The sequence below is a fragment of the Durio zibethinus genome, chromosome 2, assembly GCF_047325235.1.
Source record: "Durio zibethinus cultivar Kanyao isolate XHJ-2024 chromosome 2, ASM4732523v1, whole genome shotgun sequence".
Taxonomy (NCBI): Eukaryota; Viridiplantae; Streptophyta; class Magnoliopsida; order Malvales; family Malvaceae; genus Durio; species Durio zibethinus.
This window is the reverse complement of record NC_143163.1, coordinates 31,807,670-31,825,264: the sequence shown is the minus strand read 5'-3', so window position 1 is coordinate 31,825,264 and position 17,595 is coordinate 31,807,670. Positions and strand designations below refer to the sequence as shown.

At 27.4% G+C, this 17,595-nt stretch overlaps 1 long non-coding RNA gene across 2 annotated transcripts; it reads left to right on the top strand.

The window, feature by feature from the left end:
- The first annotated feature begins 12,945 nt into the window (after window positions 1-12,945).
- Window positions 12,946-14,916, top strand: LOC149520129 (uncharacterized). 2 transcript variants are annotated; one of them, XR_016327253.1, is made up of 3 exons: window positions 12,946-13,191; window positions 14,121-14,218; window positions 14,316-14,916. It is a non-coding gene; the product is annotated as an uncharacterized LOC149520129 (long non-coding RNA). The 2 variants fall into 2 exon arrangements; XR_016327252.1 differs by having other exon boundaries at window positions 14,069-14,218.
- Window positions 14,917-17,595: the final 2,679 nt, after the last annotated feature.

Genomic DNA, 17,595 nt, shown 5'->3' with positions numbered 1-17,595 from the left:
CCTTCCAGTGGCTCACTTGATTGATGCAGGATTATTGTCTCAGGGTTGCTAAGTTTTGGGCTTGTGATTTTAATTGGTTTTCTAAAAAAAAGAGACTGTACTATTCAAACCGAAATATTATCACCCGATAAGGTTCAAGTCTCGTAATTGAGTTTTTTTTTTTTTTAATAGTAATAAGGAAACGTTAATTTTCTAATCTTCCAAAAGAAAGAGAGTTGATAAAGGGTAGACAAGGATGGTAAGGTGAATTTAGGGTTTAGTTGCAACGGTTCACTCACTTTTTTTTTTGTTACAATGTTTTAATATAAATAAAAGAGAATGACGAGATTTGATTTGAAAGCAGATTTTTAATGTTAATTTAAATGTTTTTAATCATTAAATTAAAAGTTTGAAAGTGATTTACTCACTTTTATTAATAAATAAATTTTTATAAGATTGAAATTTGATCTCCAATTTTTATAAATTATTTTTAATTATTCTTTAAATTTTGATCCCTTTTGAAAAAAAATCAATTATTATTAATTAAAAAGATTAATGAACTAATTAGATTTAATCTAAATTAATGATTATAAAAATGTAAAATCAAAAAATAATTTATATTGATGTAGGTAGATCATTTATATATATATTGTTATATTAATCAATAAAGTCTTGATTTAATGACCATGAAAAATTTTGAGTATTTAAATTTGTAGGTTTTAATCCAATCTTATATTAGATTTATTTTATTATATGTTAATTTATTGATTGATTTATATTTAATGTAATAATAAATATTTTTTTATTGTTATTGTAACTTTTATTGTATTTATAATTTTATAAAAAAATTATTGCTGTATCAAGTCTCAATCATACACTGATATATTTGAGAATAAAATATCATTTTCGTCCCAATCTTGCATGGCCCGGCCTCAATCCAAACATCCCTCTGTAATTTTTTATCGCATTGAAAAGAAGTTTGTCCTAAGTCAACGCGACAGAGATACGGCCTAAGCTTCCCAATTTTTGATAAAAATAAAACAAAATAAAACAGAACGAGGGGATTAACACCTTATATAAATCAGACGCCTTTGACTTTTAGCCCTTAGCTTTCTTCCGCAATTAGAGAAGTGAGGACTGCAATTTGATAGCTGAAAATTGTAAAAGAACCCTTGGGGATAAAAGGATAAGGGGCTATATGTAAGGCATTAATTGCTAGATTTTTTTTCATGTCTTTGTAATTTTTAGGTCAAGTTTTGCTATTATACTGTTTAATTTTCATCCAATTGTAAACGGTATTCAAAATTTTCTGTTTTAATGTTGATGATCTATCCGTTGACCACAATGGACGACATTGACTCAATGATGTGATTTTATTTTCATTGATTTTTGGGCTGTTTTTTAATGATTGGATTAAAAATTTCATGTCACCAATTACAAAGCACGTTTCTAATAGTCTTTTTTTTTTAATTTTTTTAATTTTATATTAAATACAAAATTAAAACATTTTATTCAAATAAAACACTTAAATTAACTCAAAATCTAAACCTTATATTTTATTAATGTCTTTATCTTTTTAGGATAAAAGCAAAAAAAAAAAAAAAAAAATTACCGCCATGGCGGTCGAATCTAAACAAATCAGCTACCATTTTTGTTCTTTATAAAAAACTCTTTAGTTCTCAAGTTCTTCAAAGGTTTCTGAGCAAATAAAAGAGAATGGTGTTGCAGCCACCCAAACAATGCAATTTTCAACAAAGAAAAAGGAATTTTATCAATTTAGAATGAATAGAAAACATTTATATCTTTTTTCAATTTTGAATGAATAAAATCTAAAGCTAAATCATTCGCAAGAAACTTGCATAAACCTTTACTAGTCTTTATTTTTAACATAATTGATTTATATTGTAGACATCTTAATTTGTCTAAAAATTTATTTATTAATTAAAAAATAAAAAAATTTTGACAGGTTAAGTTTGTGTGAAACTGTGTCTGTGGATTGAAGAGTTTAAGTTGGACTTAAAATTTGAAGTTGAAACTTAAAGGGGATTAAAACCTTTTCTAGTTTAGGATTCTTTGAATTTAAGCCCTATAAATACATACCCATTACACATAGAAAGATACACAGAGATCAAAGAAAAAAGCACGTAAGGGAAGCCAAAGAGTACGAAAATTTTTGAAAATTTTTTGGGTGGGTTAAAAAAAGATTTTTTCTGAAAATATTTTACAAATTTTTAGTTTTCGATTGAATTTTCGAGCGATATTTGAAGATTCTAATGACTTTTCGGTGAGATTCCAGTTTCTTGTGAGTTTCTTAATTTTCAATGTCAGTTTTCTAAAAATCGATAAACTTCCAGTGAATGTTCGATGAACCAACCTAGATTCTAACGAACAAAATCAGATTTCGACGAAGATTCAACTAGCGTTCATTAATTTTTAAAGAGAGAAGGAGAGAAAAGAGAATAGGAGAGAAAGAAGGGAAGGAAAATTTGAGGAAAAAAAATAAAGAATTTGATTTTTTATATTGCTGTTTAACGACGTTGTTTTGGGTGTTTAAGAAACCCGAGATCTGTGTGTTTTCTAGCCGATGATCTTACCATAGCGCTTGACCCGCTTTCGACCTGCATCCCTATCTTTGGCTCTAATCGAGTCAAGCCACGAGACATGCCATTTTAGTTGCTTCCCTTGCCTACAAGCGAGTCGAGCCGTTTTCTTATTTTAGTATTTTTTATTTATTTTTAAATATTTTTGCATGATTAAATTTTAAGAAAAATAAAAATATAAAACAAAATAAAATATTTTTTTGATAATAAATAATAATTATCTAATAATGAAATTTTTAAAATTTTTAAATAATAAATTTCTATAAAATTTCTAAATGAAATTTTTTTAAAAATTTATCCTAAATTGTGAAATAATTTAGATAAAATTTTTACAATAATAATTAATATTTATTTTCAATTTAAAAAAATAAAATTTTGGTTGAAAATATTTGACAATTATCCAAAGATGAGAATCTTTGAAATTTCAAATGGTAAATTTCTTAAGAAATCTCTAGGTGAATTTTTTTTTTAAAATTTATCCTAAATTGTGAAAAAATTTAAATGAAACTTAAAAAAAAAAAAATTGTCATGTTATTTTCTTTCCAAAGATTAAGAAACTAACAAAACTTTTTTTTCTAAATAGACTTAAATGGTGATAAATTTTGAAATAAAATAAAACAAAAAAATAAAAATAAATTTCAAAGATGAAATTCTTAATAATAGCAAATGATTGATTATTTAAGAAATTTTTAGATGAAAAAATATTTCTAATTTTGGTCCAAATGATAGATAAATTAGATATATTTTCAATAATAAAAAAATAAAAAAATGATTAAAATTTTTTTTTGACGACGGAGTCTCTTCAAAGAAAACAAATGAGATTCTTGAATACTCTTAAGGTGAGGAAGTATTTTTAAGAATTTTATCAGATTGATGAAAAATCTTAAAAGTTATTTTCAATATTCAACATAAAAATTTAAGACCGTTAGAATCAAGATTTTAGGATAATTTAAAATAAAATGGTACTGTCCTTTAGATGGACATGTTGGGATGTTATAACTTTTCTCATATATAACTAAACTCCCGAACCTTGTTCTAATTAGTAGACCAGAACCTATTTTTTTAAGGACCTTTAATCAAAGCTTAAAAGCTTCTTAAAATGATAGATTCATTAGGTGGCCAGTCACACCTAATTAAAAAAGATTGCTAGCAACTCCTTAAGTTGCGTCTAGTTATAGATTTATATGTTATGACAGTTTGACGATTCCACTAGGGACAAGCCATAGAAAGTCAAGCTATAAACTTTTAAATTTATCCTATTCTTTGAGCTAATGGTTTTAAATTGTAGTTATTGTGTTATCTGTTTGCTAACATTTCTTTTCTTTTTTGTCTTTTATTTTTTGTGTTTGAAATCTATATGTTTTTTTACACACACTATTACATGCATTTGCATTATATGAGCTTTATACTTGGGCTCCATCCCTCTTAGAGGAGTAAAGTACCTATGCTCTCATGAGATGATAATCTTTACAATGGCTAGCGAAATACTCTTACTCAAATTGAATCCTTTTTGTTGGTAGCTTGTGATGGATGAGGAATGGAATGTCTTACTAGTTTGTAATAGACAATGATGTAAATAATAATTTGGGAACCTTTAGTGGTCAAAGTCACTTAACCCATTATATAATTTACACTTAAGAGGCTAACCTTATGATAGAGACATTCATTTCTATTGATAGATGTACCCCAAAATTAAAACACAAGAAGGAACGATTTATGTGATATATTGATTATCTAACCATTTTAACTTTGTACATTTGTATCATTTCAATTAGCGCTTGCATTACCATTTAATTCCATACATCATTTTCATTCTCATATTTAACATTATGCATTTGCATCAATTTTATATAGGGAATATTTATCACATATTAATTATTGATAAATTAGATCTCATATCTGCATAATATTAGTACATTACATTAATGCATTAAAATACCAAACATAAAACAAAGCATGTCATTTCTAATGTAATTGTGGTGCTCAAGGTTTAAAAATAGCTTCACCAAGCAACAATCCCACACAATCAACTCACCAATACAATACAAGAGCTCGAGCTAGACAAATAGAACAAAAAAATTTCAATCATCTCAAGAAAATAAAAAATGCTTAAGAAAAGCTTGAAAATGAGTTGAGTAAAATTTTAAAGGCTTTGAATAAGTTGAACAAGAAGAGGAAAGTAGAAGAAAATACTAGCCAACAAGACTATCAATTACAAGAGATGATTGACCCTCTTTATTCTCCTGGTTATGGGCTGCATCAAGCCCAGTCCACATAAGGCACCACCACAGCAATTCATATACCCTGTAAGGTATATATACTCTGAAATGCCATTAGCTTCAAATCTAAGGCATTACCAGAGCTATATAAATCTTGTTTTTACTGAAAAGACAATAGAAGCAATTTAGGTCCCTAATCTGGATGATCTAAAAGAAAAAGAAAAACTAAAACCAAAAGTAGTCGAGTTGCTAAAAAACTCAATAGTTGATAAAAATATGCATATGCTTAAGGAAATGTTACGAGCAGTGAAGGGAATTAGTTTTTATGGTTTCGTGGATGTTGTTAAGCTTTGTTTAGTCTCAGATGTTGTTATTCCTTTGAAGTTCAAAGTTTTAGAGTTTGAGAAATATGATAGTACAAAGTGTCCAAAGACTTACATTACCATGTACTGCCAGAAATGGCTGCCCATACTAATAATGACAAGCTATTAATGCATGTGTTCTAAAACAGTTTTACTGGCTCTGCTGCTAGGTAGTATGTCCAGCTAAATAAGACCCACATATAGTTTTAGAGTGGTATAGCTCACGACTTTATTAGTCAGTATCAATATATCATAGATTTATCTCATGATCATCTTTTTTTATAAAATATAGAGAAGAAGGTAACTTAATCATTCAAGGAGTATGTCCAGTGGTGGAAAGACATAGCTATTCAAGTACAGCCTCCTCTAACTAAGAAAGAGATCACAATGTTATTTGTCGACATTTTAAAATCTTTCTATTATGAAAAGATGATAGAGAATGCAATAAAAAATTTCTCTAACATGGTGATCTCAAGCGAAATAACTGAGAATATCATTAAGAATGGCAACTTGGAAAGAGAAAAAGCTTTCATAAAAAATGCATCAAATTAAAAAGAGTCTGAAACTCAAGTTGTGAACTTTGACAAATAATAGTTCAGGAGTTATCAACCTAATCCACCATAAGCTTACTCCACGTATTATCCTGCAGTGAATAATACCTCACCCTACCCATACCAACCAACCTTACAAACATTTTACCCACCAATATATTAGCCCGCTTTTAGATCCCAAACTACTATGTATAGTCCTAACACTCAACCTTTTGTAAGACCTCAAATTCATCATGCTTGCCCAACAAGTGGTTCACGAAAGCTACAAATTATTCGATAAAAACTTATATTTGATCCAATCCCTATGACTTATATGAAATTATAGCGAGAGCTTTAAAACAATCACTTGATTGCCTTCAGCTATTCAAAGTCGCTCAAGCCACCCTATCTCAAGTAGTATGATCATACAGCTCACTGTGACTACTACTATAGAATTGCTGATTATTCCATTGAAAATTACACTACCTTAAAGCATAAAGTGCAATGATTGATAAAAGATGAAATGATAAACTTTGATTCATGAGGGATAACAACACCTAATATTAGTACCAATCCATTACCCATTCATAATGTCAATGTTCTAAGTGAGAATTGAAAGTGAGTTTGATTCGAAAAGGCTTGATGATCTTCAACAAATCAAGAGGGCCAGATGCCAATAAAAACCCTTCACCTGATCATATAAGGGCATAATTTTAAAAAGGACAAGAATGTTAAGGCTAATTGAAAATTGCTTGTCATTTTGAGATTTCTTTCAAAGTAATATTAAGATTTTTTTTATGCAATAAGATTTCATGTTTTTATCATTTTAATAACAGAGAAGTTGATACATTTCATTACTATTTCTCTTTTATCTAAGCCATTATTCCATGCTTTGTTATATCTTTTTATTCTCATTTTCAAATTTTAAATGGTGAATGTTTAGAGAATGATAACAATAATTTTTGGATTTAATTTTAAAAACTCATTCACATTGATAAAGCTTAATCTATGAAGACTATTTGAGTAAAAGAAGCAAGCTGCTAACAGATATGAAATAAATATGTTTTGAAGATATGCAGTCTTTTATAAAAAGTTTATGAGTTTTTTTTTGTTCAATAGATGATTTAAAAAAAAAAAACATTCATGTTTGAGATGAAAAATGATCGTCTTTCTTTTTTCATTCATAAAACCATCTATTACTACCTTTTTTGAGCTTATTATGATTTTTTTAAAGAACCCCAACCAATGATCAACCTTTATACTTGGAGACAAATTTTGAGAATAACATGTTTGAAAAAAAAGTGGTAAAATATCACAAAAGGTTTCAAAGATAAAAAGTCAAAAAAAAAAAAAGGAAAGAAGAACCATTTTACATAAAAAAAAAAATGAATGCCATAAATGAGTTAGGGCAAAGTAATCAAAATCTTATTTTGAGGAATAAGATGAATGAAAAAAAAATAGTGAAATGATATGGAATGAGGTAAAATGCCAAGTTGCATCAAATGATGAGAAATGATCATTTGATTTTGAACCCTTTAAACATGTGTTTTAAGCTTATTTTATCCATTTCTTTCATGATCCCTCACTCCTACATTACAACCATTAAAAGTTCATTTTGATTAAATGTGAATGCTCGAATTGAATGACCATATGTTGGGTTAAGGCATGCTTGTGATGGAACAATGAAATCATGTTATATTGTTTTAGATATCGATGTGTGAGAAATATAAATAATGGATAAAAAATTAAAAAATTAAAAATGATGAAAAAAATTAAAAATGAAAAAAATGTAAAAGAAAGAAAATGATGACTTAAATTGAAAACCTGAAAGGATGATTTGGGTGGAAAAACCTTTGAGTTGAGAGTTGGATAGACAATTCAAATATATAGAAGATAAATGACATCTAAAGATCCTTCAAAGCTAGGGGCAAAGTTCAATGAGCTCAATATAATTTTGAAAGTTAACGAAATGAGTTTTTGAAAAGAATTCTAGATTAATGTTAAGAATTGTCTAAGTATTCATTGTTTGGACATTGTTGTACCATTCAATACCATTCATCCTAATGACCTACTTTGAACTTGTTCCTTTGTCCATTTATTTTTATACTAGACCCATTGTTGTATTAATTACCATTCTTTCAATTCACCTGATACTTTTTTATCCTTAAAATAAATTGAGAAAATGGCTGATTGCATTATATTTGTTAAGAATTGAAATGATAAATGAATGAATGATGATGTTCATAAAAAATTTTTGCTTTTCTTCGAAAAGAAATCTAAAGTGATAGAGGCAAAAAAATGAAAAAATGGTATAAGCCTGAAAAGATGATTTGAAAGGACATATAGTGTGGCTAAGTGATAAATATGACGATGAATTAGTCGACATAACCTGTGAGTAGTGATCAAATGATAAAAATAATGTAGATTAGTTGATTGATTTTATTCTAAAATGGCAAGTGCTAAGGAGCTAAAAAGGAAAATTAGAGATGGTGGAATCTTGAAAACCATATTACCATAATTAATGAGAATTTCATGACATTAATAAAAGTGACATCTACATTACATGTATTATGTTTGCATTGTAGTTTGAACAATACATGTATGTAATTTGGTTTAGCTATGCATTTGCATCATGCAATAAATATTTAAATCATGATTTAGAATATGAAATTTGTAGTATTGTGAGAATTTAAATTGTTTCATTTGCATCATTAAGAAAGCATTTGCATCATTATCATGGCATTCTTTATAAAGTTTTGACTTTGATGAAAGGTTAAGGATTTTCATAACAAGAGATTTTAAACTTTTGAAGGAAAGCTTGACATTTGCATAGCATGCATTGCATTTAAGAATGTCTAGTGCATGAATTTAGGAAGTAGGGATATTTCAAGATCCTATATGGAGAAGATAGATATGAAAACTTTTCAATGAAAGAATTTTAAATTCTCATTTGAAAAAAGAAGACATCTAAGGTAAGATTTCAATTTTTGAAAAATAATGTTTCAAGAAAAACAATTATAAAAATTGTGAAACCTTTGCTCAAATGAGTATTCTTTTATTTTAGGAATGATTTGTAAGACCTTTGGGCATAATCTCCTATGATTTCTTCTTATGATCCATAAGACCTTTGGACATGATTGTTAAGGAGCTTTATTTATTTTTTAAAAGTTGTTGAGCTTCTGCTTAGAGGAGCTTTATTTATTTTATAAAAGTTATTGAGCCTCTGCTTAGAAAAGCCTTATTTATTTTTCAAAGTCGTTGAGCCTCTACTTAGAGGAGCCTTATTTATTTTTCAAATTCATTGAGTCTCTACTTAAATGAGCCTTATTTAGTTTTCAAAATTTTTGAGCCTCTGCTTAGATGAGCTTTATTTCTTTTCTAAAAGTCGTTGAACCTCTGCTTAGAAGAGTTTTATTTTTTTTTAAAAAATTGTTGAGCCTCTGCTTAAAGAAGCTTTATTTATTTTCAAAAGTCATTGAACCTCTACTTAGATGAGCTTTATTTATTTATTCAAAAAGTTTGAGTATGCTTAAAAAAAGAAAAAAAATAAAATAAATGTGTCAAGTTGTTTACTGATTGGTTGTCTACGTCTTTACACAATTCCTAATTCATAGAAAATACGTAAAGAGGGATAGCTGTAGACACTTTAATCTATCTGAGGGTTATTTATTAATTAAAAAATAATGAAAAAAATGAAAATGGAAAAATCTAGCAGGTTGAGTTTGTGTGAAACTATGTTTGTGGATTGAAGAGTTTAAGTTAAACTTAAAATTTTGAGTTAAAACTTAAAGGGGATTAAAACCCTTTCTGGTTTAGGATTATTTGAATTTAAGCCCTATAAATACATACCCATAACACACAGAGATCAGAGAAAAAAGCACGTTAGGGATGCCAGAGAGTATGAAAATTTTTGGAAATTTTTTAAGTTAAAAAAAAGATTTTTTTTTGAAAATTTTTTAGAAAATTTCTAGTTTTTGGTTGAATGTTTCGACAATATTTGAAGATTTTAGTGACTTTTTGACGAAATTTTTAGTTTTTGACGAGTTTTCCAGTTTTCGACGTCAATTTTTCGAAAACCAGTAAACTTTTTACGAACGTCCAGCAAATCGACTCAGATTCCAACGAAGATTCAACCTTCGTTCCAACCGTTTCCTCTGCTTACAGCGAGTCGAGTTCTCCAACTGAGCTAGTTGTTTTCTTGTTTTGGTTTTATTTATTATTTATTTATTTTTTATATATTTTTACATGATTTAATTTTAAGAAAATAAAAAATATAAAACAAAATAAAATGTTTTTTTGATAATAAATAATATTTATCTAATAATGAAAATTTAAAAAATTTTAAATAATAAACTTTTATAAAATTCATAGATGAGAAGTTTTTTTTAAATTTATCTCAAATGGTAGAATAATTTAGATAAATTTTTAATAATAATAATTAATATTTATTTTCAATTTAAAAAAAATTAAAATTTTTGTTGAAAATATTTGATAATTATCCAAGGGTGAGAATCTTGAAAATTTCAAATGGTAATTTCTTAAGAAATCTCTAAGTAAGAAATTTCTTTAAATTTGTCCTAAATAGTGGAAGAATTTAAATGAAACTTAAAAAAAATAATTGTTATATTATTTTATTTCCAAAGATTAAGAAACTAACAAAAGTTTTTTTTTTTTAAATAGACCAAAATGGTGAAAAATTTAGAAATAAAACTTATAAAAAAGTTTTCTAAATAGAGCCAAATTGGGGTGAAAAATTTAGAAATAAAATAAAATAAAAAATAAAAATAAATTTCAAGGATGAAATTCTTAATAATCGCAAATGGTTGATTATTTAAGAAATTTTTAGATGAGAAGATATTTTTAATTTTGACTCAAATGGTGGATAAATTAAATATAGTTTAAATAATAAAAAAAACAAAAACAAAAATAAAAAATGATTTTTTTACAACGAATCTTTTTCAAGAAAACAAATAAGATTTTTAAATACTTTTGAGATAAGAAAGTATTTTTAAGAAATCTACTAAATTGATGAAGAATCTTAAAAGTTATTTTCAATATTCAACCTAAAAATTTAAAAGCGTTAGAATCAAGGCCTTAAGATAATTAAAATAAAATGGTACCGTCCTCTAGATGGTCATATATGGATGTTATAACCTTCCTCATATATAACCAAACTCTCAAACTCTATTCTGATTAGTAGACTAGAACATATTCTTTTAGGGACTCTTAGTCAAGTTTAAAAGCTCTTTAAAATAATAGATTCATTAGGTAGCCAATCATACCTAGTTAAAAAAGATTAGAGATGATTCCTTAAGTTGTGTCTAGTTATAAATTTACTGATCTATATATTATGACATACATATCAACACCCAAAGAAAAAAAAATTACATAGACATTAACATTTGAAGTGAAAGTGAAATGAAACAAAGCTAAATAAATGCAATTAAACCAACTCCAACCAATCTCCACCACCATCCCAACCAATCTATTTCATTTTTACCCCGACAACCAATCTCCATTACCAATCTTCAAAACCAAAAAAACAAACAATAACCCAAAAAAAAAAAAAAAAACACACACACACACATAAAATTAGCTGTAACAAAAAACATATAGATAAAAAGAGAGCATGGTGAGAGGACAAACTTAGTAAAATTCATACTATTTAAAAACAAAATTGGGTATTTTAAATGGAAGAGCAATAACCTTTGGCTTTAGACTTAGACATTTTGAGGTTGTTTTTTGCATAAAAGGTGGCGACAAACATACGTTCAGTGCCAGATTTTAAAGTTGGTGGTGGTGATGAATGGGCTGTTCTTGAATGTTTAAGAAGGTAAAGAGAGAATAAGACCTAGAGAGAATAAAGAAAAAGAAACAAAAAAATTGAAAAAAAATGAAAATGTTAAAAAACACCATAATTTGGTGATCTATATGGATTAAAAAAAAGTCCACATCATCATAATCTCAAAAAATACATGATGAAGCCTAACCCATCATTAAGTTAGTGCTATGTTATTGGGTCAATAACCACATCATCATACTCAACAAAAGAATTTAGACACTATCAAGGATTAGATGAAAATTCCAAATTTCAAAAAGTACATGTAGTGTCAATATTAAAATTATTGTAAAAGGACTAAATCCATATTTTTACCAAGTATGGGGCTTGATAGCATAATTTGAACTAGTTTCTATCATGATGGTCTAATTATAACTTTTTCTAAGGTTTTAGTTGTTGAGAATGAAGATTTTTAAAAAGTCAATTTTATTCATATTTGAATATGATTTTTTATTCAAATGAGAATAGATATAGGGATGATTTTAAATTTTTTATTGGATATGTAGGCAAGTAATATAGAATTCACCTTGTAGTTGTACCCATACCCTATATATATTTTTATATATTTAGTAAATAATTTTTAATTTTTTTGTTTTAGATTAAATAGAACTAATATATTTTTATTTAAAAATATATATTAATATGTATTTATAAAAAAATTATATAAATATGTAAAATAAAAAAAGCTGAAAAATATTTTTTTTTATTTTTTAAAACATTTATGGATATGAAAATTATTTATAGCTATTAAATATCTGAGGGATAAGGATGAGAAAAGATTTAAAATACCATTGGGTATAAGTATGAAGATGATATAATATAAAAATCTGAAAAAGAAGAATACTCTAACCATCCCAAACCCTACCCATTCACATCTTATAGAGATTTCTTTTTTCTATCAACATTTCCAGATGTTATAAAAAATATACAGCAATCAAAATAGCTTCAAATGAAATTTGACTAGGGACTAAAGCGAAAAGCAAGAATGAGTGAGCTACATCCAATATATGGCAATGCTTCAACTCGACAACTCCATTTTGCTAAAGAGTATGTGAGAAGGGTCATTGAGATAATGTTTTGTACATGAAGAGGGTCGACGCAAGCAGAGCTCGGAAGGCAGTTAACAAAAGGATTCCCTTCTTTTTTTTGCTTCAACTTGACTTTTTAGTTTTTTAAAACACTTGGAGACTTTTGGCTAAAAAAAATACTACTTGAGACATTAGATCTTTCACAACCAATAGGAGAAACCCTATATTAGTAATATTTTAATCAATACTAGAATAAAATTTTAATTTCTACATATCTATAACTATAATATAAAAGTAAACTCTCAATTGATACTGTTCATGACACTGTTTATTAAACGTTTCAATTTTATGTTATTTGTTATAGTTTCATTGGCTATCATTAGACGAAATGAGAAACTTCCAGATCGTAAAACTAAAACACGAGGATAAAGAAGAGAGAAAGGGGAAGGAGAAGAAAAAAGATAAGGGTTATAGAGAAATGGAAAAGAGGTCGGAGAAAGAAAAAAAAAGGGTCGAAAAAACTAAGACCTATGGCCTTGCGATTTCAAAAGCTCCATTCTTTTACTTTTTGAGCTATGGTCATCCTCAGGTCTACCAAGTTTTTCATAATCTCCACTCTTTGTTTTGGCTCCAAGTTAGTGTCTTTTTTTTATTCTTTGTTCATTGTTTTATTGTTAAATCCTGGATCTTGATTTATTTTCTTTAGTTATAATTGATTTTGGATTTGGGTTTTTGTTATTTGAAAAAATAAAACACAAACTTTCTGATCTAAAAGCTTCACACCATGATGAAAAAATGAAAACAGAAAAAGAGAAAGAAAAAATAAGAGGGATAGAGATAACACGAGGTTGGATCGATCCTTCACCTATCATTCATGCTACCTGTAGATGTTCTTTCGATCTCTCCCTCTCTATCCTCTATTCCCTTAAATCTCTGCTTGGTTGTTATTTTTAAAGATCAACATAATGAAGTTTAGAATCTGTATTTTAGCCAGAAGCATAGCCTTTTTTTTTATTTAGGTGATTCATTCTGTCAATTTTTATTAAAACCCTATATGAGAAAAAAATGAAGCTGACAAAGGTGATCAAATCTCTCTCTTATCTTTGATGGACTCCTCTGCCATTATAACCATATTATTATTATAGGTGTCTTTTCTCAATCGTAATTCCCAAAGAGCAAAACTTTCGATTAGCTATGGTTATTGAAAAATGATAAATGTATTCCTTAAATCTAATCTCTGGTGATCTTTTAATTAAGCTTTGGTAGTTGAAGTTAGTTTTCATATGATTATGATATTTATTAATTCTTTTGTTATTTACTATTTGGGTTGAATCTTTGTGGATTTTAAATGATAGATGAAAAAGGTTTCGCATTTTGTTGATGGTTTACTCAAATTGATCAACTATTTCTACGGGATATAGTAGTAATTGTGTGTTGAACTTTAACAAATTCTGGTTATAAAGATATTTATTGCTATTTGCTCTAAATTTCAAACAAATTTTGGTTGCAAGGATTGTTGATTTGTTGATTTCTTACAAAAATGTACTGTACAACACTCTACAGTTGGTATGTGTTCTCATTTAAAGTTTGGTGTTGACCTTGAGGTGGCCCAAAATCTTTTATTTGCCGTTGAACAGTTTCTATCAAGTTATTCCTATTAAGTAAGTTTCAAATTTTATTTCTTTTGTATTTAATAAATAACTATGCAGCGATTGTTATTTCAATTCCCTTAATTTCTGTTTTTTTTTTTAATGATAGTGTTATAAATACAAGAAATACTGGTTTGGAGATGATGCTAAAGATATTCCTAACTAGCTGCCCATATTCCCTTGTTTTGGCCGTAATTGTGGATAGTTGAACCAAGATTCAAGTCATGATACTTAATCTTTTACGGATAGACCTTCAAATGGAGTTGGATAATTTTTTTTCACATGTCATAGTGTATGGATCCGTTGATCTATCGTTAGACATAGATTAAAAGAGTTATCACAAATCTTTTTTGTTAAAATATAATTGATCACTTAATCGAATCTGTTCTATTTAAAGAGGAGTTTCAAGATTGATGTATATATCTTTAAATAGTAAATTTTAATCTACGAAATCATATTTTATATTTAAGAGTGCAGTTATACGTGAGCAAGGTTATAGCACCTTCACAACACTCATTTAAAAGATGATACGAGTTTGATGTCAAATTATTCAAGTTTTAACCATATTTATGATTTACCAAAATATTTAATATTGAAAATTGATCTTAAAATTCTCCAATAGTTTGGTAACAATTTAAGATAATTCTCTCACCTTATGAATATTCATGAAGACTAATGTTCTAATTTGAAAAGGTTTCGCCGTTGGAGTCATTAATATATTTTATTTTGAAAATAATAAGTAAAATTATTCAATAGTTTAGTAAAATTTACTTTGATGTTGATCCACAATAGTTTGATGAGATAAATTTATTTTTAGAAATTGAATTAAATCTTCTAATAGTTTGGTAAAATTTAATATGAGATGCAAATTTTTCAATAATTGGATAGGATTAAAAAACATTTTTTTGTAAACAACTTTTTTATTAAAAGAAAGAAAAAATCAATTAAAATAAATGAAAATCGTCATGCAGTAATATAATGTATTATGCAATTAAATAATCATGCAATCACATATACAAATATGCAAATAAATACATTAATTATATACCAATCATGCAAATAAATATATATTAATAATTATGTAATTAAATTCATGCAAAAATAAACAACATGTAAAAGCTAAATAAACATCATGCAAATGATCTTTTCATTTTTTAGGACAAAAAAATGATTAAAACAAATAAAATATAAATCAAATAAATTAAATCGAAAAAAAAATACCAAACGTGGCTCGGCTTAGTTGGGATATGGCTCAACTGTAGAAAGAAAGACTAGTTGAAGTGGCTTGAACGAGTGACTCAGCTCGGCTTGCCTACTAGTTGTTGAAACCAGGTCGTACGCTAAGGTTGGATCATTTGCGTGGGTATCGGGTTGGTTTGAAAAAACACCGGATCTTGACACCTTAATACTCAATACGTAGCCATTTTAGCAATAATATAAAATCTAAACAAATTTTGATTTTCATCATATCAGCTTTCCTCTTTCTCTCTCTTTTTTTTTTTTTCGCTTCACTCTAGAGATTCATACAGTTTCCAGAAAACCCAAGAACATGGCCAAAGAACTAGGTTCAGGTGCTGGGAAATTCAATCGGTTATTGAAAACCCCAAACTGTTCTAAAAAACAGCCTGTAATTCCAGAATCTATCCACCGCCTTATTCGCTGGCCACCACGAATCGAATTGAAAAATTCAAGCCCTTGCCGAAAAATCAAACTAAACCTAGAATTTACCCAAATTCAAACCTATGCCCAAAATTTCCCAGTAATCTTGAACTTCTAAGTCTCAAAAACTTTCAAAAATTCCTAAAAAACTAAAATTCCCTAAATTCATAAATCAAATAAACTTAAAATTTCCTAAGAATAGACCAGAATGAAAACCTAGAATGAAAATTAAATTCCAAAAAAAGCCACAATTCAAAATGATTCCTAAAGTAACTAAGAAAATCCCCCCAGATTCCCCTTGGATTTGCTAAAATCTTCAAACCAATTTTAAAAATGCATAGAACCCTAAAAAGTCAACCAACCTTCCCTCCGTATTCCTTTTATTTCATGTGGGCTTGAATACCATTTATAGGTTTTTTTTGCTAAAAGTTTTGGGATTTCCTATTCAATAACCAAGATTGAATCTATCTCAAACAGATTCAATCCCATTTATTGATTTTCTTGATTGACATTACCAAGTTTCATGGCTTAATTTTTGCTTTATTTAAGCTAAATTTCTAAGATTGAATCCCGAATATCAAATCAAATCAAATCATTGATTTTTTTAATTCACTATTTGTCTTTTGGATTTTCAAATTTTTATTTTTTTTGTTTCTTTTTTTTTTTTAGATTTAAGAGTACAATTACGCGTAAGAAATGTTATAACACCCTCACAATGCACATCCAAAAGATGATACCAGTTTCATTTCAAATTATCTAAGCCTTAACCATATTTATGATTTACCAAAATATTTAATATTAAAAATTGATCTTAAAGTTACTTCAATAGTTTGGTAGCAATTTAAGATAATTCACTCGCCTCAGAAGTATTCATAGTGACTAGTGTCACACTTTAAAAGGCTCTATCGTCGGATTCATTAATATATTTATTTTGAAAATAATCAGCAAAAGCGTCCAATAGTTTAGTAAGATTTACTTTGATGCAGATCTCCGAATAATTTGGTGAGATGAATTTATTTTTAGAAACTGAATTAAATCTTCTAATAGTTTGGTAAGATTTAATTTAATATGCAAATCCTCCAATAGTTTGGTAGGATTAAAACATATTTTTTGTAAACTTTTTTTTTATTAAAAAAAAGAAAAAAATCAATTAAAATAAACAAAAATCATCATGCAATAACATAATGTATCATGCAATTAAATAATCATGCAATCACATATACAAATATGCAAATAAATATATTAATCATATACCAACCATGCAAATAAATATATATTAATAATAATGTAATTAAATTCATGCAAAAATAAACACCATGTAAAACCTAAATAAACATAATGTGAATGACCTTTTCATTTTCTAGGACAAAAAAAATGATTAAAACAAATAAAATATATATCAAATAAATTAAATAGGAAAAAAAATACCAAATATGGCTCGGCTTGGTTGAGATATGGCTCGGCTGCAGAGATGAAGACTGGCTGAAGTGACTTAAATGAATGACTTGGCTCGGCTCACCTGTTGACTACTGAAACTAGGTCGTGCTTTAAGGTCAGATCATCTACGTGGGTATTGGGTCGGTTTGAAGAAACATGTGAATTTTGATACCTTAATCCCCATTACGTCATACTTTTAGCAATAATATAAAATCCAAAAAAAAATTTTATTTTCCTCAAATCAGCTTTCCTCCTTCTTTTTTTTTTTTTTTTTGCTTATCACTTTAAAGATT